Source organism: Oryctolagus cuniculus, chromosome 11 (genome assembly GCF_051225735.1).
Source record: "Oryctolagus cuniculus isolate XC-2025 breed Fujian yellow rabbit chromosome 11, ASM5122573v1, whole genome shotgun sequence".
Classification (NCBI taxonomy): domain Eukaryota; kingdom Metazoa; phylum Chordata; class Mammalia; order Lagomorpha; family Leporidae; genus Oryctolagus; species Oryctolagus cuniculus.
The window spans coordinates 48,438,511-48,462,045 of NC_142877.1; the positions used below are offsets into that span (position 1 = coordinate 48,438,511).

The 23,535-nt window shown below is 41.5% G+C and overlaps 1 long non-coding RNA gene across 1 annotated transcript in view; it reads left to right on the forward strand.

Annotated features, from left to right (window-relative positions):
* LOC127487786 (uncharacterized) overlaps positions 1-23,535 on the forward strand; it is a 79,829-nt gene that overhangs the window by 46,021 nt on the left and 10,273 nt on the right. Inside the window, exons 2-3 of the long non-coding RNA XR_016216060.1 lie at positions 7,172-7,332; positions 12,521-12,659. This is a non-coding gene — a long non-coding RNA (uncharacterized LOC127487786). The remainder of the gene's footprint in view (positions 1-7,171; positions 7,333-12,520; positions 12,660-23,535) is intronic.

Sequence of the window (23,535 nt, forward strand, 5' to 3'; positions counted from 1 at the left end):
ATATTTAAATAACATCAAATGGATTCTAAATGATCTTCTAATTCATGATTTTGTGATTTTTAGAACATATATGACAAGCACAGGCTCAAAATATTTTGTAGGCTGGTCTGATTGTGTTAGTATGTATTACTGCTTTTTCTTATGAATCAGTGTCAAATTCCTTACAAGTAGGTTTCCCAAAGTAGAACTATCAGTTGGGCAAGGAATCTTTGTACCTGACTTCCAGAACTCCATGAACAAAAATTGGGGCAGAAAGAGAGGAAGAGAGAGGGAGAGAGGAAGGGAGAGGGAAACCACTGCACTGCTACACTACTTCTTGGGGAGACACAAGGCATGTTAGTATGTTGCAGGTTCTGAAATGCCCTGTGTTAAAAGGAAAAAACATAGCATAACTCTTGAACTCTGCAATGAGACTATTCAGAGTCCTCCACTATACATATTTTCCTGACTTTCCAGCCTCAGTCTATAGAGCTTCCTATCAAATCTCCACTCCAACCACCCAGGAACTGTTGTCCACATTTTGGCCCTGGCAATCTCTCTCTGTAAGAGGTTTAAATTCCTGTGCCTTCCCAAAGGGGTCTCCCCTCCTGAAGCAAACCAGAGAGAGCCCCTCTCAGGTTCACACTCATCTGTCAGAGGCTCCGAGTGGTTCTATTTCATGAATTTCCTCATTAGCTCTTGGCCACACACAAGAATATAATACATTCTGATGTGCCTCACAACACCTACTGTGATGCTTCTCACCAAGTAGGTGTGTACAGTAAGCCTGTCTCAGATTATTCAAGGAACTAGAAGACAGTTAGAAGATGACATACCCATGCTGTGGTCAGTGTCGATATGGTTACTATTAAGGGCAGGACCTTCTTTAATCCTGGAAAGTAAATGGAGAAGGTACTGTCAAACCCTGACCAGCAGTGTTTAGATGCAGCATTAGTGTAATTTGTATCAATTTTTTTCTGAACAAATTGTTCTGTCTTTTGTCACTGTGGTCCAAACTAAATGACTGACCCCTAGATAGAAGCATGAAGTTGAGGAGAGAAATGGCTTTATTCCCATGCATGAACTGTGCTTTCATTGTTTGTTATTCTGTTTTCACTGGAGACATTTGGCTATACATTTGCCTGCACCTAGGCACCCAGATTTTCATCACACACTGGTCTAACTTTGGGAATTTTCTCTGTAAATAAATTGAATAATCTATCTCATTCTTCCTGTCAACTTGAGCTACAGTGCAAATAGCTTTCAACTCAGGCTTGGAGGAAAGTGCTGACGTCTCTCTAAACCGCGTCAGTGACTGACAGTGACCACCCCTTTAAGAGTTAGCAAGTACCTGACCTTTTTTTAAAAAAATACTATTTTTATTATCCCCTAAATATTATCCTTCCAGAAAAATACAATGAAACCCTCTCCCAAAACTAGAAAGTTTCAAGAAAATCATCTGTGGAATTTCCTTAGACAAACTGAGATGTCCAATCAGAGGTTCAAAATGACATCATAAAAAAGGGATGAATTATCCTTAAACAAGGGGAATGCAATGAAAAGTAATTTTACTGAATAATAATTATTTTTCCTACAGAATTTTATGTCATTACTTCTCTTTTATTTGTCCATATTACATAATTAATAGCTGAATGCAGGAAATTAAAGAAACTCATTTCCTGAAAACAATGGGTATTATTAACAAGTTATTCTAAAGTTTTATTGAGGAAATGATGCTATGTTGCTGGAGAGATTATTCCAGCCACCTCAAGAGTTCTTTTATTTTTTTCTGGTCGAAATAAAGTTAGAAATTAATTGATGTTTAGAAAGGTTACTGAAGTGGTTTGTGCTTGTAAAATTCATATATTGTTTTCTTTCCTCAAAAAGAATTCATAGAAGAGTTATTTAGTTAAGTTTTCATTTTTCCTTGTATTTGTCTCATCTACAGCAGTAATACCAGCACTTAGGAGTATAACATAATTTAGCCCACCCCTCCTAGTGGTTAATATCAAATCCCTGAAGACCTTTGATTCAGTATCAAAGGACTTTGCCACATATTCTTTCCTTGACAAACGTTTTACCAGATTACCCTACATTCATAACTTCATCTAGCTCCAGATAAGGAGTGGGAGTAGGCTGTGACCTACTGAACTGTTAATTGTCTTAGCAGAAGAATGCTCACACATTTGGAAAAGGGTGCAACTCTCATCAAGACGTTTGAATCTCTCAATATGCAATATCTAAGGCAGTGGCTACCAGAGGCTGTGCCTTTTTCTTCAGTTTGGTGGTTGGTTATTCTCTGCTATCATTCTTGGGTCCTAACCAGTCCACCAGTCTTCCCAGTGGTTCTGTGACTACTTTGTTACAGTCTTTTATCCATGTCCCCTTTAGAGACTTACCAAGCATACTTCATGTCTGTCCAATAATCTGTTTTTCCTTCTTTTCAACTGTTCTTTCTTCTCCTGATATCTTTTCCTCCGAAATATTCTCTTCTCCAGATAAAAAGCTTTGTGGGTGATTTTACTCACATTTTAGGAGAGTAAGGACTCATGTTTCTGCATGTTGTTAAGGCTCTGGTGTCTAGTACAATGCCTAGAACATTGGAGACATTTGTAGGCTACACAGGCTGTTGTAACAAAATACCAGTCACTGAGTTGCTTAAACAATAGAAACTTATTCCTAACTGTTCTGGATACTGAAAAGTCCAAGCCCAAGATGCTAGAAATGTAAGTCCCATCCGAGGCACCTTCCCCTTGGACTGTGGGCAGCCACCAACCCACTGTGGACTCTCGTGACCTCTTCTTGTTCAGACAAGGAGAGAAACAGAGAAATCTCTCTGGTATCTCTTCCTTAAGTGCATTAATAGCATCAGGCCAAACCCATTCAGTCTTCTTCACCTGATCTAACCTAATTACCTAATTCCCTACCTTCCAAAAGTCAAGTTTCCAAATACCAATGCATTAGGGGTTGGGGCTCCAACATATTAATTTGGGGAGGGGGTGGGATAAAATCATGCAAACAGAGTTTGGACAAATACTTTCGACTAAACCATTGGATGTTTAATTTTACATTCAATTCAATTAAAATTTAGTCAGTGTCTCAGCTGAACTGATCCCATTTCTTGTATGGAATAGCCCCAGTGACCGCAGCTTTGGACAAAACAAATATAGAACGTTTCCATCATCATAGCAAAGTCTATTGAGAAGATAGATACTAAGAAACTGTGTGTGTCTGCCTGAGAACCTCTGCTGGATGTCATCTTTACCCATCTTGGTCCCCAATATTCCCTTGTGGACAGCGTTGGAAGTTCTTTTTGCCTCTCTGCTATATCCTGCAATAACTATGGTTTTGGCATTTTTAATAAGTTAAAGAACTTTTTGTGTATTGCCGTTGACTCGTTCCTTTTTCTGCTATAAATCATGAGCAAATCTTCCCAACATATCCCTAAAATTCTGCCACTTTTCTGTTTCATTTTTGATTTCTTTTCTTCTTATTCTTCGAATAAGGCACCACCATCTTCTCCTGGACTATGTTTCAATCATTTCCTATCAGTTTGCCCAAATTCCCTTTTGCCTTTTCCAATAAAATTTTCCCTACAGAACTCAAAGTAGTCTTTAAAAAGGCAAATCAGATTATAACTTTCCATTTTTGAAGTATTTTCAACCATGCTTAACAAAAAATCCAAACTCTCAACAGGAACCCCGCCTACATCTCCCACCTCATCTCAAGCCATTCCTTTTCTTTTCTTTCTTTCTTTTTTTTTTCTTTTTTTTTTTTGACAGGCAGAGTGGACAGTGAGAGAGAGAGACAGAGAGAAAGGTGTTCCTTTGCTGTTGGTTCACCCTCCAATGGCCGCCACAGCTGGCACGCTGTGGCCGGTGCACTGCGCTGATCCGATGGCAGGAGCCAGGTACTTCTCCTGGTCTCCCATGGGGTGCAGGGCCCAAGCACCTGGGCCATCCTCCACTGTACTCCCTGGCCACAGCAGAGAGCTGGCGCCCCGACTGGGACTAGAACCTGGGGTGCTGGTGCCGCTAGGTGGAGGATTAGCCTATTGAGCCACGGCGCCAGCCGCCATTCCTTCTCTTGAGCATTACCTCTACTCACACTCCCACTTCCTGTCTATCACCGATGCTACTTCTGCCCAGAAGCTCTCTTCACTCAGTCTTAGCTGGATCCTCCTTATCCACTTGGCTTCACGTAACTGTTACCTCATCAAGATAACTTCTTTGGACTTGGTCGCTGAAGGATTTTGTCCTCTTTTTACTATGACAGAGAGTTCCCGTTATTGTTATCTTTAATAATTTTTGAAATTACTTTTTAAATGTCTTTATTTGAGAGCGAAAGAGAGAGTTCCTACACTCTGCTTCATTGTCCGAGTGCTCACAACAGTCGGGGCAGGACTGGGCTGCAGCAGGCTGAACCCAGGAGTTAGGAACTCAATCCAGGTCTCACACCAGCATCTTCCCAACAGGGTAAGTATTGCAGGAAGCAGGAAGCTGGAGCAGAGCTGGGACTTGAACCCAGGCTCTCTGCTATGGTATGAGGGCAGCCTAACTGGAAGCTCATGCACTAGCAAAATGTGCATCCCTGACATTTGGAGTCTTATATTAATATTTATATCCTTGATTAGTATCTCACTTCCTCTCCATGAAGTCAAAGAACTTGTCTTTCTTACTTTTTTCATTATTTCCTGATGCAATATCTGAAAGACAGTAAGTTCTTAGCATAAGTTTATAAATAAACCATGGAATATAGGAAAGGTCCTTAGAAAGTTCTAGGAATATGCATTTTCTTAAAAAGCGTGCATGGATTTAAAAAAATTCACACTAAAATCAACTTTTTTTGGACAGGCAGAGTTAGACAGTGAGAGAAAGAGATAAAGGTCTTCATTCCATTGGTTCACCCCCCAAATGGCCACTACAAGGACTTGGGCCATCCTTGGCTGCCTTCCCGGGCCACAGCAGAGAGCTGGACTGCAAGAGGAGCAATCTGGACAGAATCCGGCACCCCAACTGGAACTAGAACCCGGGGTACCAGCACCGCATTCAGAGGATTAGCCTAGTGAGCCACGGTGCCGGCCTAAAATCAACTTCCAGTTCCATTTCCTATGAACTTTTTGAAGTACCCTCTTTTGTGTGTTTTAACCAATGAGCATGTGAGTGAGTGATGAATGAGAGAATGTATCAATGCCTTGATGTATTCCTCAGTGGTCTTCAGGGATGAGTGTGCCACTGTGAAACACAGGGCATCAGAGAGGCTCAAAATGCCCTAGAGATGAAATAGTAGACTCTCACTTTGGGTATTGGATATACGTGATAGCTTCTCTCCAAGGAGCTGCACAATATTTTCTCTTTTTTTGCCCACACTAATTCAGTGTGACTTTTAGTGACTGAAATATATTCAATTTACAATCCAAGGATGTAGGAAATTTGAACACTGTAACCAAACAGTAGTGAATTAAATGCAAATACTGTAATCTAGTTTAAAAGTACTTGGCTTTTTGTCGTTTATATTTGCAGCCTTATCACCAGTACTTCTTCTCACAAAGCTTACCTCCAGTGATCTCAGAATGCATTTATATTTGTACTACTCACTGTGGGGAGCAACTCGGACTAGACTGTTACTGGAATTAAGACTTATTCTATGCATCTGCTCTCCCACAATATGGCGCTGAGAAGGGAGAAACAGCTTCTACACAGCTGCCTCCAGTTCAACCAATAAACAGCAGGACCTGCTCCTGATTGGAGGAGAGCAGCGTACTCGGCGTGTGGGTAGCAGAGTTGGGATTGGTGGAAGAGGACTATAAAGGAGGAGAGAGACAACATGCACCAGGAACACCTGAGGAACATCTGAGCAGCCCCCGAGAGAGCCGGCGGGCGGTGTGCCGCTCCCCCGCGGAAGTGGGGAAAGTGGCCAGGGGGAACCGCCCTTCCACGGAGGTGGAAGGGTCAGTAGCCAACCCGGGAAGAACCAGCAGCAAACCCGGGGAGGGCCGAGCAGACAAAAGAACAGCGCAGGGTCCTGTGTCGTTCCTCCACAAAGACGGGGAGCGACACTCACCTGAGAGGAAGTATACCTTAACTATATGGGTCTTAATTATAATCAATGCAGGTCTCCCTCATGGGTGGCAGTATAATTAAGACCCCATACAGTTAAGAGTAGGTTTCCTTACATCAACTCTGCTTATCATGAACTGTTCAACATGATTGTTGTTGAAATTATAGGTCACCTGTTTATGGATTTATGCCTAAGATCTGTCACTTCTTAACAATGGAATAATTATCTAATTTCTTTAAATGTCAGTTTTTATCGCTGTAAAAATGGAAGAAAAATGGAGTTAATAATAATAGCGTCTTTTTCATAGCCTGCCACGTGGGAGACCCAGAAGAAGCTCCTGGCTCCTGACCTTAGCCTGGCTAAGCACTGGCCAATGTGACCATCTGGGGAGTGAACCAGAAGATGGAAGCACGCTCTCTCCCTCTCTCTCTCTCTTTCCCTCTTTCTCTGTAACTCTTACTTTCAAAATAAATAAATAAATCTTTAAAAAGGGGGGGAAAAAAGGACACACATTGTGGCATAGCAGGTAAATCTGCTGCCTGTGACACCAGCATGCCATATGGGCACTGGTTCAAGTCCCAGCTGCTCCACTTCCAATCCAGCTCCCTGCTAATGGCCTGGGAAAAGCAGCAGAAGATGACTCGTGTTTGGACCCCTGCCACCCACGTGGAATACCCAGATGAAGTCCCTAACTCAGTCCTGATCATTGGGACCCTCTGGGGAGTGAACCAGCATAACAAAGATCTCTCTCTCTCTCTCTCTCTCTCTGCCTATGCCTCTGGCTCTGCCTCATTGTAACTCTGTCTTTCAAATAAATACATCTAAAAAAATAAGTAAAACCATTGCAATTATTTGAACTTTTATGTATTTAGCGTGAAGACTGCAAAAGTCCAAATGCAGATTTATACAACTATTTTGTACTGAATAAATATTTGAGGAATTCTTTGGACTTCGGGGAAATCATCTTTATTATTTAACCTTTTTAGACAGTGATCCTTTAAAAATTTCTTTGAAGATCCTCTTTCTTTATGGAGCTCTGTGAAGGGTCTGTTTTTCAGTTAGTTTTATTTGATGAAGAATTTTACTTAAATCTAATAATTGCCTCTTTTTCTCTTCCCTTTTCTTTCTTCAGAACGAGGTCACTCAGACCCCTTGGTGTTCTACCTGTGCATTGTCTTTTGTGTCATCAGTTCCTCCTCTACCTCATCTGGGATCTGAAGATAGACTGGGGTCTCTTTGAAAAGAATGCTGGAGAAAACACTTCTCCGGGAGGAAATTGTGTATCCCCAAAAAGTAGGTGCAAGGAATGTTTGTGTGTTTTTTTTAAAAGAAAAGTTACTTGTATCACTGACTAAATCTTACTGCAATGTAGATTCAACCTCTAGTTATTTTAACCCAATATAAATAGAACAATAATTATCAAAAATACGGATTTGTTCAGTCAGCAAAAATGTATTAGGTATTTACTATGTTACGTATTTACTATGTTAGGCATTACAGGAAATAAAAACAAAGTCCTCAGGGAGACCTTAAACTATCATCTAAATAAATAATTTAAATAAATTACAACACAATGTTATAAATAACTCAACAGAAAAATAACAGTATAATTTGTGATTTATTTTTGAACATGGCATTCCCTCCTTTTTGTAAACTCCTGTTCCTCCAGTTTGTGGTACTCTTCCTAAGAAGCCTTTATTTTTTCCTGTCATACTTGGCCATTAGTCCCTATCCTTTTTTACCTTATATAAACTTCTGCAGTCATTACGTTATCTTCTAATTATCTGTTCAGATGTCCATATCTCTCACTGTCCATCATAGTTCCTGATATGTAGTACACTTAATGAAATGAATGACTAAATATTTTGGCTGAATGAGCAGTATTATGAATTCACAAAAGTAAGGAAGTGCCTGACTCAAGTTGGGTGCATCAGAAAGCCTTCCACTTTGATTTATTTCAACAAGTGTTTGTTATAATCAAATGCCAATTCAATGAGAAAATATAGATACTTCTCCAAAAATTATTTTAAGGATTTTGTATACATGAATAAAAAAATGAGAGGCCAAGTTAAAAAGTCAAAAGACTGAAAGTATCTTTACACAAATGTTTTAGTTAAGAATGAATGCCCTGATTAGACCTTAAAGGAAATTGAACAACAAATTGAGAATCCTGATATGTGCATTCTGATTCTAGCTCCCTTTCTAACTAGCCATTTAATTTTAGGCACTCAAACTATAGTGAATTCTCTTCTGTAAGGTAAGGGTATTAGACGATATTATCTTCTATTTTTTTCCTAGTTCTAAAATTCTGTGATAAGGAAGATATATATTGGATAAATCATATTTTACAGTTTCTCAAAATATCATGAATACTTTAAAATATATTTTCAAAAATGTGGGAATGTGTCATATTCAGTTGTTGAGTAGGAGACACTATTTGCAAGGGTGAGGATTGAAGACAGAGGAGAGTGCTGAATGATATGTAGAGTAACTTCAGATAAGCAAATGAAGAGAGAGATGGGAGCACTCATTGTTAATGACCTTTTACTTACATTATGTAATAAGCCCAGTGTGAAAATTTAGAATATATGACCAAGACAGTGCACATTTTTATGAATCTCATTTCAAAAGAAAATCAGTCATTGAAGATAGTGTTCACAAGCTGAGATAAAGCAGGCCCTTCCGTGCTTACCAGATTGTGTACCGTATAGCTGCTTGTGTTGTTCTTGCCTCAGTGAGAAATGTGACACACGTTCCTGCTGTGAGGATTGCACAGAGGAACTGTGTGTAGCTTTACGGAAATGCTAATTCACCCCCCTTTTTAAACAGTTCTAACTTACAGGTTTCTATGTAATAAAATTAGTGAATAGAAGATTTAACTAGTTTCTTGTATATTACATGCTTTTATGACCCTACAATATAAAGTGTATGTTTTCCTACATTATAATTTGCAAATTTATGAGAAGAATTTTCTGGATCACCACACCTCTTTTCATTGTTTTATTTTTTGAAAGGCAGCGTGACAGAGAGGAGAGCAAGAGATGGCTGCAATAGCTAGAATTGGGCCAGGCTGAAGCTAGGAGCCAGTAACCCCATCTGTTTCTCCCATGTGGGTGTCAGGGACCCAAGTACTTGGGCCATCTTCAGCTGTGTTCCCAGGAGCATTACATTAGTAGGAAGCTGGATCTGAAGTAGAGCAGCCAGGACTCAGACTGGTACTCTGATACAGGGTGCTGACATCATAAACAGTGTCTTGATACCTGTTGCACCACAATCTTGGCCCTCTTTTTACTTTATTTTATTATTTTTTAAAGATTTATCTCTTTATTTGAAAGGCAAAGTTACAGAGAGAAAGAGAAATCTTCCATCTACTGGTTTGCTCCCCAAATGGCTACAGAGGAGGAGCTGGGCCAGTCTGAAGCCATGAGCCTAGAACTCCATCCAGGTATCTGGTGTGAGTGGCAAGGGCCCAGGCACTTGGGCCGTCTTCTACTGCTTTGCTCAGGTGCTTTAGCAGGGAGCTGGATCCGACGTGGAGCAGCCAAGGCTAGAACTGGCACCCATATGGGATGCTGGCATCACAGGCAGAGAGGCTTTACCTACTGTGCCACAGTGCTGGCTCCCTTTTTATTTTAAAAAGGCAAATATTGGAATAAGATTCATTTAAGCTTGAAAGTAAAGAGGCCATTCCTGAGATCCAATGGACCTTCATTAAAAATTAAGAACACATTGGGTGGGCATTTGGTGCAGTGGTAGGATACTTACATCCTCCATTGGAGTTCCCAGGCTCAAGTCCTAGCTGTGCTCCGGTTTCCAACTTCCTGCTAATGTGCACCCAAGGAGGCAGCAGGTGATAGCCCAAGTAGTTTGGTCTCTGCCACCCAGCGGGGAGACCCAGATGGAGTTCTAGACTCCTGGCTTTAGCCTGGCCTAGCCTCAGTTGGTGATGGTATTTGAGGGCTGGACCAGCAGAAGCTGTCTCTTCTCTTTGTCTCAACACCTTTTGAATAAATAAAAATCAAGAGCACAGCTATATAAACCTTAAAATCAGTTACTGAGGGCCGATGTTGTGGCACAACGAGTTAAGCCACTACCTACAACACTGGAATTCCGTATGTAAATCACAGCTGCTCCATTTCTGATCCAGCTTCCTGCTAATGTGCCTAGGAGAGCAGTGAAAGATGGCCCAAGTGGTTGGACTCCTGCCACTCATGTGGGAGACCCAGATGCAATTCCAGGCTCCTGGCTTTAGCCTTGCCCATTCCCACTTGTGTTGTAGCCATTAATAAAATCTTCTTTAAAAAAAAAAAAAACAGTTCTTGATGACTAAATATGCATAATTTTGAGTAGGACATTCCATGTGCAGGAACCATTTTTATTATCTCCATATTCAAACTTCACTTTTCTGTATCAATTCCCACATCCGTCAACCTTACACTACTTTTTTATGATTTGTTTTTGTATTTGAAAGACTTAGAGATCCGCTGGTTCACTCCCCAAATATTTGGTCACAATGCCCTAGGACTGGGCCAGGCCGAAGCCAGGAGCCAGGAGCTTCATCCAGATCTCTCCTGTCAGTACAAGCACCTGGGCTATCCTCCACTGCTTTCCCAGCCATTAGCAGGGAGTTGGTCCGGCAGAAGTGGAGCAGCCAGAATTCAAATTGACACCCATCTGGGATACCGACATCAGAGGCAGAGGCTTTACTCACTATTCCACAGCACCAGCCCCTAGACTGACTGTTAAAAGCATGTTTAAGCCTAACAATAAGTACGCTGAATGTGGATTTATCAAAGAATTGCATTATCACCATATTAGGAGGATGCAGACTGGAACAGGAAGATTTATCAATGTGTTAAAACCCTCTTAGTAACCCTAATAAAATATATCATAATCGTAATTCAATAGATAATGTTTAAAATTGACTATAAGATAGAGTAGCATGCATATCTTATTTAAATATAAAGAGGATAAAAAGTAGAAGAAATAAAGTGAAAATTTTTGTCTCTTGGGAATAGAAAGAGAAAGTAGTAAAGGGGCTCCTGTTTTTTTTTTTTTTTTAATAAATAGCCCTCTAACAGAGACTAGGACTGCTGCTTTGTTAAATTAGTTTAAATAAAACCAAGCTTATGGCTTAATACACAAATATTCTGGTTCCAAAAAAAATCACTAACTTTAAATACATGTATTTAAAAAACTAATTTCCTAGAGGTTAGACAAACAAAACCATGCCTTGCAGTTCTGCTCTGCTGGCAGTTTATGTACTTCAGGCTTGTAATAGCTAAAACTCAACTCCTAAAGTGTGTATACTCTTACCTGGAGGTATGAGTTGAGCACTGTTTTCTACTAGTGAAAATAGAACATTCCTAAGTTCCACTCTGTGTGCTTTAGCCACGCTTTATTTCATTCGCTGATGTCAGGAAGCAAGGCAAGAAGCAGGTGTTCTGGCATAGCAGAGTAAGGCCCTTCCTGGGGCACCTGCATCCTGTATCAGTGCCTGGGATTGAGTCCTGCCTCTGCTTCCAGTCCAGCTCTGTGCAAATGCTCTTGGGAGGCAGCCGCTGATGACCCAAGGTCTTGGGTTCTTGCCATGCACATGGGAGACCTGGATAGATTCCCAGACTCCTAGCTTAGCCTGGTCCAGCCCTGGTCGTTGTGGGCATTCTGGGAATGAACCAGCAGATGGAAGATCCCTCTTTCTGTCTTTCTACCTTTCAGATGAAATAAATTAAATAAGTGCAAATAGTACAGTTAATAAATCTGCTTATCTTTTCTAATGCTAGCTCTTTAGTCATTAGCTATCATATCCCTGTTAGAATATGTTTCAGTCAGTAATCCCATCTGGCTCATAATTTCTGAGGCCCAGAGTAGAGTCTCATATTAAAATAAGGGAATGAAGTGTATTTGTGAAATGATCACTCAAATTAAGTAACACTTCATTTTGAATATTGTACCATTTAAGAAAAAATGAAATTGGTGCAATATTCTTTTCTTAAAAAAAGATTTATTTATTTATTTATTTGAAAGCGTTTTACAGAAAGAGAAGCAGAGAGAGAGAGAGGTCTTCCATCTGCTGCTTCACTCACCAATTGGCCGCAATGGCTGGAGCTGCGCCAATCCGAAGCCAGGAGCCAGGAGCTTCTTCCGGGTCTCCCACGTGGGTGCAGGGACACAAGAACTTGAGCCATCTTCTACTGCTTTCCCAGGCCATAGCAGAGAGCTGGATTGGAAGTGGATGCAGGACCGGTGCCCACATGGGATGCTGGCACTGCAGGCAGCGGCTTTACCTGCTAAGCCACAGCACCAGCCCTGGAAATATTCTTAAAATATAGTATGTACTTCTCCCCCAAATGAAATATAAATCTTTTTCCTTTTGAATCTGTGCTTATTGGTGAGAAATTTGTGAATCTTGTTGGTGATAGAAGTGCTTATTTTTGAGAAATGTGGTGGGAGGCCTACTCAATTGTTTATTATTCCTCAGGCTTACTACTGCTGTGCATCAAAGAGGATGTGATACTACGCTTTGCCTGGACCATGCAAATCTCCATTACCTCCACGACTGTGTTGCCTCATTCTGGAGACATCATTGCCACTGTCTTTGCAGCCTTTGAGGTTTTCTGGTGAGCAAATTGCTGAAAAGTTTATCAAAGATTCTTCTTACCTGAATGATGCCATAGTACTTACAGATTAGAGTTTATCATAACATACAAGGGTGATTACAAATGTGGAAAAGTGGAATTAAAAAATAAGTGTATATTATATAAAATTTTTGAAATCTACATAGTTTTTTTCATAATACACGTTGAACATTTTGAAGACCCTCCATATGCACAGATTTATTTTTCTTTTTTTTTTAATTTGAAAGAGAGGCAGAGACACAGAGAGATTGATTTTCCATATGCTGGTTCACTCCCCAAATGGTTCACTGGCAAAGGCTGGGCCAGACTGAAGCCAGGAGCAAGGAGCTTCCTCTAAGTCTCCCACGTGGGTGCAGAGGTCCAAGCACTTGAGCCATCTTCTACTGCTTTCCCAGGAGCATTAGCATGAAGCTGGATTGGAAGTAGAGCAGCAGGGACTTGAATTGGTGTCCATATGGGATACTGACATTGCAGGCATTGGCTTTTACAAACTACACCACAATGCCGGCCCCAGAACTTTTAACCAGAATTCTTGGAAGGTAAAAAGGAATATTGTGCTCAATTACTTGGAGTGTTAGATTGGGCTGCAGCAAGAACCATGGCAGGGGGGTGGGGGGAGGCGGGGGGAGATACAAGGAGACATCTGTGGAGCACATATGCATCGATTTCAAAATTATTTTGCACCAAAATACCCTGATCTTTAATGCTATTTTCCACGAGCCTTTTAAAATACCTTCATACTTGCAAAGCTTAGATTTTCCAGCTTTTCCCAAATTTCTGTCAGTCCCAGAGATGGAACATCCTACTTGAGGGATTGAGAGGTTATTTCTTACAAAGTAAAACAGGGACTGGCATACAGTGGAAGCCTGGGTTGAGTCCTGGCTGCTCTGCTTCTGAAACCTCTCCCTGCTGATAAACCAGGGAAGACAGTGAAAGATAAGCTAAGCACTTGGGTCCCTGCCACCCAAATGGGAGACCCAGATGGAGTTCCTGGCTCCTGGTTTCAGTCTGGTCCATCTCTAGCCATTGTGGCCTTTTGAGGAATAAACCAGCAGAGGGTAGAGCTTTCGCTCTCTTCTCTTTCTCTCTCTTTCTTTCTCTCTCCCTCTCTCTCTCCTTCTCTATAATTCTGCCTTTCAAATAAATAAATCTTTTTTAAAAAACCAACGAAGTTAAAATAGCTATTGATGGTGACTTATGTGTTTTTTTTAGAATTGGGCTCAGTTGGAAAGGTGGTAAGTAAACATTGGGAAGCAAAAAAGCTTAATTTAAAACAGAAATTGAAATCTCTTGAAAATCAATTTTTACAGTTTGGCAGTCTGAATTATTCAGCCCAATGATGCCAACAAAAACGCTGGATAAAGTAGTTTCATGATTCTCAGAGCATCAACCATCTGACAAGGTACCTGGTAACCTAAATGAAAGCAGGAACCCCTTCGCCTTCATGACTTGAAAACAGTCAAGATCAGTCATCCTGGCTTTCCTTTCTCTGGCTTCAGTCTTCTTGGCCCATCTTGTGGCTGCACATTTTATATTGACGCCTGCCTTCTCTCAGGCTCTTTGGATGTATTTCTGGGAGGGCACTGTGTGGAACTTGAGAATAAAGTCAGTCAGCAGCATGCATTTGAAAGGCGTGACCTATCTTCTCCGAGTGCAGGGACCATCAATCAAAACCCTGTTCTTATCAATGACGTCTACAATTATGCCAGCCTGCCAGCATGAGGCCCACTTGGCCAAGTTTCTCAAAGCTCCTGAACATTATGTCTCTGAAATAGGCCAGAAGCTGAATTTGCAATTTTAATGGAAGATTTTGCTGATGTTGTGGAACAGCAGGTAAAGCCACCACTTGACACCAGCATCCCTATTGGAGTGCTGGTTCAAGTCCTGGCTGCTATTTTCTTTTTTTTAAAACTTTGATTTAATGAATATAAATTTCCAAAGTACGACTTATGGATTACAATGGCTTCCCCCCCATACCGTCCCTCCCACCCGCAACCCTCCCCTTTCCCACTCCCTCTCCCCTTCCATTCACATCAAGATTCATTTTCGATTATCTTAATATACAGAAGATCAGCTTAGTATACATTAAGTAAAGATTTCAACAGTTTGCTCCCACACAGCAACATAAAGTGAAAAATAATAGATGATTTTTTAAATGATGATGAAATCAGATCAGACCTATTGTCATGTTTAATCCCAGTGAGAGTCAAGTTGGGAATTGATAATTTCTTTTTTTTTTTTTACAGAAGATCAGTTTAGTATACATTAAGTAAAGATTTCAACAGTTTGCACCCCCATAGAAACACAAAGTGAAATATATTATTTGAGTACTCGTTATAGCATTAAATCTCAATGTACAGCACATTAAGGACAGAGATCCTACATGAGGAGTAAGTGCACAGTGACTCCTGTTGTTGACTTTACCAATTGACACTCCTGTCTATGGCATCAGTAATCTCCCTATGCACCAGTCATGAGTTTCCAAGGCTATGGAAGCCCTCTGAGTTCTCCGACTGTTATCTTGTTTAGACAAGGTCATAGTCAAAGTGGAGGTTCTCTCCTCCCTTCAGAGAAAGGCACCTCCCTCTTTGAAGACCTGTTCTTTCCACTGGGATCTCACTCACAGAGATCTTTCATTTAGGTTTTTTTTTTTTTTTACCAGAGTGTCTTGGCTTTCCATGCCTGAAATACTCTCATGGGCTTTTCAGCCAGATCCGAATGCCTTTAGGGCTGATTCTGAGGCCAGAGTGCTGTTTAGGACATCTGCCATTCTATGAGTCTGCTGAGTATCTCACTTCCCATGTTGGATCACTCTCCCCTTTATTTATTCTATCGGTTAGTATTAGCAGGTACTAGACTTGTTTATGTGCTCCCTTTGACTCTTAGTCCTTTCATTATGATCAATTGTGAACTGAAATTGATCACTTGGAATAGTGAGATGGCATTGGTACATGCCACCTTAATGGGATTAAATTGGAGTCCCCTGGCACATTTCTAACTCTACCATTTGGGGCAAGTCAGCCCGAGCATGCCCCAAATTATACATCTCTTCCCTCTCTTATTCCCACTCTTATGTTTAACAGGGATCACATTTCAGTTAATTTTCAACACTTAAGAATAACTGTGTATTAATTACAGAATTAAACCAGTCATATTAAGTAGAACAGACAAAAAAATACTAAGAGGGATAATGTATTAAGTTGTTCATTAACAGTCAGGGCTATGCTGATCAAGTCACCGTTTCTCATAGTGTCCATTTCACTTCAGAAGGTTTCCTTTTTGGTGTTCAGTCAGTTGTCACCGATCAGGGAGAACATATGGTATTTGTCCCTTTGGGACTGGCTAATTTCACTCAGCATGATGTGTTCCAGATTCCTCCATTTTGTTGCAAATGACTGGATTTCGTTGTTTCTTACTGCGGTGTAGTATTCTAAAGAGTACATATCCCATAATTTCTTTATCCAGTCTACCATTGATGGGCATTTAGGTTGATTACAGGTCTTGGCTATTGTGAATTGTGCTGCAATAAACATTAGGGTGCAGACCGCTTTTTTGTTTGCCAATTTAAATTCCTTTGGGTAAATTCCAAGGAGTGGGATGGCTGGGTCGAATGGTAGGGTTATCTTCAGGTTTCTGAGGAATCTCCAGACTGACTTCCATAGTGGCTTGACCAGTTTGCATTCCCACCAACAGTGGGTTAGTGTCCCTTTTTCCCCACATCCTCACCAGCATCTGTTGTTGGTAGATTTGTGTATGTGAGCCATTCTAACCGGGGTGAGGTGAAACCTCACTGTGGTTTTCATTTGCATTTCCCTGATTGCTAGTGATCTTGAACATTTTTTCATGTGCCTGTTGGCCATTTGGATTTCCTCTTTTGAAGAATGTCTATTGAGGTCCTTGGCCCATCTCTTAAGTGGGTTGTTTGTTTTGTTTTTGTGGAGTTTCTTGATCTCTTTGTAGATTCTGGTTATTAACCCTTTATCTGTTGCATAGTTTGCAAATATTTTTTCCCATTCTGTCGGTTGTCTCTTCACTCTCCTGACTGTTTCTTTTGCAGTACAGAAACTTCTCAATTTGATGCAATCCCAATAGTTGATTTTGGCTTTGACTGCCTGTGCCTCCTGGGTCTTTTCCAGAAATTCTTTGCCTGTGCCAATATCTTGAAGGGTTTCTCCAATGTTCTCTAATAACTTGATGGTGTCAGGTCGTAGATTTAGGTCTTTAATCCATGTTGAGTGTATTTTTGTGTAAGGCGTAAGGTAGGGGTCTTGCTTCATGCTTCTGCACGTGGAAATCCAGTTTTCCCAGCACCATTTATTGAATAGACTGTCCTTGCTCCAGGAATTGGTTTTAGATCCTTGATCAAATATAAGTTGGCTGTAGATGTTTGGGTTGATTTCTGGTGTTTCAATTCTGTTCCATTGGTCTATCCATCTGTTTCTGTACCAGTACCATGCTGTTTTGATTACAACTGCCCTGTAGTATGTCCTGCAATCTGGTATTGAGATGCCTCCGGTTTTGTTTTTTGTTGTACAAGATTGCTTTAGCTATTCGAGGTCTCTTGTGCCTCCATATGAATTTCAGCATCATTTTTTCTAGATCTGAGAAGAATGTCTTTGGTATCTTGATTGGGATTGCATTGAATCTATAAATTGCTTTTGGGAGAATGGACATTTTGATGATGTTGATTCTTCCAATCCATGAGCATGGAAGATTTTTCCATTTCTTGGTATCCTCTTCTATTTCTTTCTTTAAGATTTTGTAATTCTCATCGTAGAGATCTTTAACGTCCTTGGTTAAGTTTATTCCAAGGTATTTGATTGTTTTTGTAGCTATTGTGAATGGGATTGATCTTAGCAGTTCTTTCTCAGTCATGGCATTGCTTGTGTATACAAAGGCTGTTGATTTTTGTGCACTGATTTTATATCCTGCCACTTTGCCAAACTCCTCTATGAGTTCCAATAGTCTCTTAGTAGAGTTCTTTGGATCTAAGTAAAGAATCATAGCGTCTGCAAAGAGGGATAGTTTGACTTCTTCCTTCTCGATTTGTATTCCTTTAATTTCTTTTTGTTGTCTGATGGCTCTGGCTAAAACTTCCATAACTATGTTAAATAGCAGTGGTGAGAGTGGGCATCCCTGCCTGGTGCCAGATCTCAGTGGAAATGCTTCCAACTTTTCCCCATTCAATAGGATGCTGGCCGTGGGTTTTTCATAAATTGCTTTGATTATATTGAGGAATGTTCCTTCTATACCCAATTTGCTTAGAGTTTTCATCATGAAAGGGTGTTGAATTTTATCGAATGCTTTCTCTGCATCAATTGAGATAATCATATGGTTTTTCTTTTGCAGTCTGTTAATGTGGTGAATCACATTGATTGATTTGCGAATGTTGAACCATCCCTGCATACTAGGGATGAATCCCACTTGGTCTGGGTGGATGAGTTTTCTGATGTGTTGTTGTATTCTATTGGCGAGAATTTTATTGAGGATTTTTGCATCTATGTTCATGAGAGATATTGGTCTATAATTTTCTTTCAGTGCTGCATCTTTCTCTGGCTTAGGGATTAAGGTGATGCTGGCTTCATAGAAAGAATTTGGGAGGATTCCCTCTTTTTCGATTGTTCTGAATAGTTTGAGAAGAAATGGGATTAGTTCTTCTTTAAATGTCTGGTAGAATTCAGCAGTGAATCCATCTGGTCCTGGGCTTTTCTTTGTTGGAAGGGCCTTTATTATTGTTTCAATTTCTGTTTCAGTTATGGGTCTATTTAGGTTTTCTATGTCTTCATGGTTCAATTTTGGTAGATTGCATGTGTCCAGGAATCTATCCATTTCTGATAGATTTTCCTGTTTGCTGGCATACAGGTCCTTGTAGTAATTTCTGATGATTCTTTTTATTTCTGTGGTGTCTGTTGTTACGTTTCCTTTTTCATCTCTGATTTTATTGATTTGGGTCTTTTCTCTTCTTTTTTTAGTTAGTTGGGCCAATGGGGTGTCAATTTTGTTTATTTTTTCAAAAAACCAGCTTCTCGCTTGGCTGATTTTTTGTAGTGTTTTTTTGGATTCAATCCTGTTAATTTCTTCTCTGGTTTTAATTATTTCTCTTCTCGTACTAGATTTGGGTTTGGTTTGCTGCAGTTTTTCTAGGTCCTTGAGATGCACTGAAAGCTCATTTATTTGGTACCTTTCCAATTTCTTGATATAGGCACCTATTGCTATAAATTTACCTCTCACTACTGCTTTTGCTGTATCCCATAAGTTTTGATGTGTTGTTATCTTCATTTACTTCCAGAAAGTTTTTGATTTCTCTTTTGATTTCTTGAATGACCCAGTGTTCATTCAGGAGCATGTTGTTCAGTCTCCATGTGTTTGCATACTTTCTGGGGTTTCCTGAGTTGCTAATTTCCAGCTTCATTCCACTGTGGTCTGAGAAGCTGCATGGTAGGATTCTAATTCTTTTAAATTTGCTGAGACTTGCTTTATGGCCTAGTATGTGATCAATCCTAGAGAAGGTTCCATCTGGCTGCTATTTTCTATCCAGGTCCCCGCTACTCTCCCTGGGAAAGCAATGGAAGATTGCCCAAGTGCTTGGGTTCTGCCACCATGTGGGAGACCCTGATGGAGTTCCTGGCTTCTGCCTGGTCCAGCCCTGGCTGTTGTGGCCATTTGGGGATTGATGCAGCAGTTGGAAGATCTTTCTGTCTGTGTCTCTGCCTGTCTCTCTGTCACTCTGTCTTTCAAATAACAAATACATTTTTTTTAAGTGTATAGCTCAGTACGTTAGAAAAAAATCTAAAAACTGTAAATCAAACCTGAAAGAAAGTGGAAGGAAGGAAATACAAAAACAGAAAATAAGGAAATAGAAAACAAAGTTAGAAAATATTAACAAAGCCAAAGTTAGCTTTTTAAAGACTAATTTAATATTACTGATAAAATGCTTGGTTGTGGGGGGTGGTGCTGTGGTACAATAGGTTAAATGTCCACTTCCAGCGCCAGCATGCCATCTGGGCACTGGTTCATGTCCCGGCTGCCCCTCTTCCAATCTAGCTGTCTATTTATGGCCTGTGAATGCAGTGAACGTGCCCCAAGTGCTTGGGCCCCTGCACTCGCGTGGGAGACCCGGAAGAAGCTCCTGGCTCCTGGCTTCAGATTGGCCCAGCTCCTGCCCTTGGGTCATTTGAGGAATGGACCAGAGGATGGAAGACTTCACTCTCTGTCTCTCCTTCGATCTGTAAGTCTGCCTGTCAGATAAATAAATAAATAAATCTTAAATATATAAAAATTTTTAAGTGCTTGTTAGGTCACGTGATGTGGGACGGCCGTTAACAAAGATGTCGGCCCCCCAGGGCTTCCGGAGCGGCTACCAACGGGCAATAAACTGCTGAAGCAGTCATGATTGGCGACTCGAGAAAACCTATTGGCTGTAACAATAGCACAGAGACTAATTGGGAAGGTACCTGCAGGCACCTTCCGTAATTAAAGCCACTCTTTCCCGAATCAAAATGGTTGCCAAACGGCTTCGCCTTTTTCCATTGCTATAGCGGTAGGCTGATTTTTAAAATGCTACCGCCTCCACCTTTAGCCCTCGTAGACTGTGCAGCTGGTTGGCCTACTTGGGGCATTAATTGGGGAATTCGGCTCCTATACTTCCCGCCGGGAGCCTGCCATTAAACGGGGTGATGTGATAGTCTAGATACTGTTGGCCTGTCCGGGTCCTTGGCTGGGAACGCCTCCTTGGGGGCGTATCCCGCACGCTGACTGGCTGTCACGCCAGCGCGGCTGGCGGTGATTGGGCGACCTAAAGGAGTCGGCTCCAGACCCGATCCTCAGCCCACCTGAGACCCGAGTATGGCGGACCCGTGGTGGCCCGGGACGTGCAGGCGGAACTGGATTCGCTGATCCTGCAGCTGCTCGCGGACCTGGAGGAGCTGGAGGCGAAACGGGAGGCGCTGCACGGCCCTGTGGAGGAGGGCTGGATGTCGCTCGTCCAGGCGCGCTAGGCCATGGGTGAGAAGTAGGTAGGCCCCCTGCAGTACGCCTAACACACGGAGCCCCAGGTGTGTATGTGAGCCAGCGGGGCCCCGGAGGGACCCAGAACTTGCTAGTGGTGAGAGCCGGCGCCCAGATCCCGGAGAAGGTGGGGCCCCTTGAGGCAGCTCTGCGCCAGCGCCAGGGCCCCACCAAGACGCCGGAGCCCGAGCCCCAGCGCCCCAGGACCCCCTGAACTGGTTCGGAATCCTGGTTTTTCAGTCTGCTGCGGGCGCAAGCCAGCTTCAGGGATGGCCTGCAGCTAGCTGGGGACATTGCCCCCCTCCAGATCCGCTTAGCTGGGGTCAGAGGCAGCTCCGGAAGCTCCAGGAGAAACTCAGGCAGCTTGAACCGGGCCGGGGCCCGGAGCACAGACGTCCTGGGATGTGGCTGCCTCGCCTGCCGTCTGCCTCCTTCGTGAAGAGCCCCTGCCCCTGGCCGCAGCCACTGGCTCCTCAAAGGGCCCAGAGTGGCTGCAGTCAGTGAAAAGCCAACACCGCGAAGTCAGAATTTCCCGACCACGGTGGTCCAGGGGCCTGTGAGAAGAGGCCTTCGGGGCTTTTCAAAGCCTGCCTTTACCTTACCCGGAGCAAGGCCGGGCCTCTGGTCACATGTTGAGGGGCCAGCTGTGTTTCCCTGTGCGGGAACTCCGTCCTCGCTTCATTTTTCTACTGAGTTGTTGGTCTTTTCGGCCATCTCTAGGAGCTCTTTCTTTTGGGGGGAATTCGTTCTTTGTCCATAATACCAGCTGTGAAATGTTTCTTCCCAGTTTGTCTTTTAACTTGGCTTGTGGGGTTGCTCTTTAAAACTGTATTCTGAGGTCGGCGCCGCGGCTCACTAGGCTAATCCTCCGCCTTGCGGCGCCAGCACACTGGGTTCTAGTCCCGGTCGGGGCACCGGATTCTGTCCCAGTTGCCCCTCTTCCAGGCCAGCTCTCTGCTGTGGCCCAGGAGTGCAGTGGAGGATGGCCCAAGTGCTTGGACCCTGCACCCCATGGGAGACCAGGAAAAGTACCTGGCTCCTGCCTTCGGTGCGCCAGCCACAGTGTGCCAGCCGCAGCGGCCATTGGGAGGTGAAGCAACGGAGAAGGAAGACCTTTCTCCCTCTCTCTTTCACTCTCACTGTCCACTCTGCCTGTCAAAAAAAAAAAAAACAACCCTATCATGAAATAAAACATCGATCAAATTGCACAAACAAACAAACAAAAAAAAATAAAGTGCTTGGCTAGACTGATCAAACTAAAAAGGAAAGAAGGCACAAATTACAAATATCAGAAATCTAGTGATTTTTTAACAAGATAAAATGAGTATTATGTTCAACGTTATGCCAGTAAATTTAAAAATCTCAATAAAACGAAAAAACTCTATAAAAAAGCAGTTTACCAGAACCTGTAAAGAAGAAATAGAAAATCTGATAAACTTCAGTTAAAACAATTAAATCCATATTAAAATACTTCTCACAAAGAACATTCTAGGCCCAGGGGATTCTTCCAATTTTTCAAGGAAAAAAATATTATCAATTTTACATAAAACTCTTCTAAAGAGAAAGGACAATAAAGAGAGTGCTTCCTAGGTTGTTTTATGCAACCAGCATGACTGTGATTTCTGAATCTACAAAGATGTCAAAAACCATCAATCTATGTCATGTATAGAGTTGCAAAAATCCTGAACAAAATATTAGCTGATAATAGTCCAACAGTATATAAAAAGGGTAATATATCACAAATCAGGTTCACTTTATAAACAATAAGATTTAACATCCAAAAATCAGTATGTATAATTTAACCACATTTTAAATAAAAGGGAAACAGTATATAGAAAAGATAATTGCTAACAGTATCTGCTCCTGAGAAAAATAGGTATTTTCTGCAAAAAACAAAACCCATTATCTTTATCTTATTAAGCAGTTAAATACTGTAAGCTTTCCCTTAAGGTCATACATGAGACAAGTATGAGTGCTGTTACCACGGTTGTTTTACATCTTACTGCAAATGCAGTTAGTGAAATAAGGAAAATTCATAGAATTCATAGAAGATGCATTTTGTGTAAAAACTTTGTGTGGATTTTCAGCCAGTTCTTTCTTTTCCCTATGTACTGCTTCATAAATTATATATATATATATATATATAATATATGTTTATATATGTTTCTTTATATAAGTTTATGTACATATATATGTATTTGGTTTATATATATATACTTGATTTATGACAAAGATAGCTATGTAACAATGGAGAAATAGAGGTGTTTTATGTGTTTATTTTAAAGATTTTATTTATTTATTTGAGAAGTAGAGTTACAGACAGAGGGAGAGACAGAAACTCTTCCATCCACTGGTTTGCTCCCCAGATGCCCACAATGGCTGGAGCTGAGCCAATCTGAAGCCAAGAGCCGGAGCTTCCTCCAGGTACAGGGACCCAAGCACTTGGGCTATCTTCCACTGCTTTCCCAGGCCACAGCAGAGAGCTGGATCAGAAGAGGAGCAGCCTGGACACAAATCGGTGCCCATATGGAATGCCAACGCCACAGGCAGTGTCCTAGGCTGCCATGCCACAGTGCCAACCCTAGAGGCATTTTAATAGATGAGTCAACTGTGTATCCATATAGAGAAGAAAAGTGAATCCTAACTTTAATGTATGTGAAATTGTTTCTAGATAGATGGCACAGCTAAATATGAAAGGCCAATTAATAAACTCCCCAGAAGTGAACATTAGAGAGGGTCCTAAAGGTGACTACAGTACCTGATGATGTGCTTTGTATCTCTGGATGATAATTACACAGTGTGATCGGTTTCTGACAACTAAACTGTACACTTAGGATTCGCATGCTTTTCT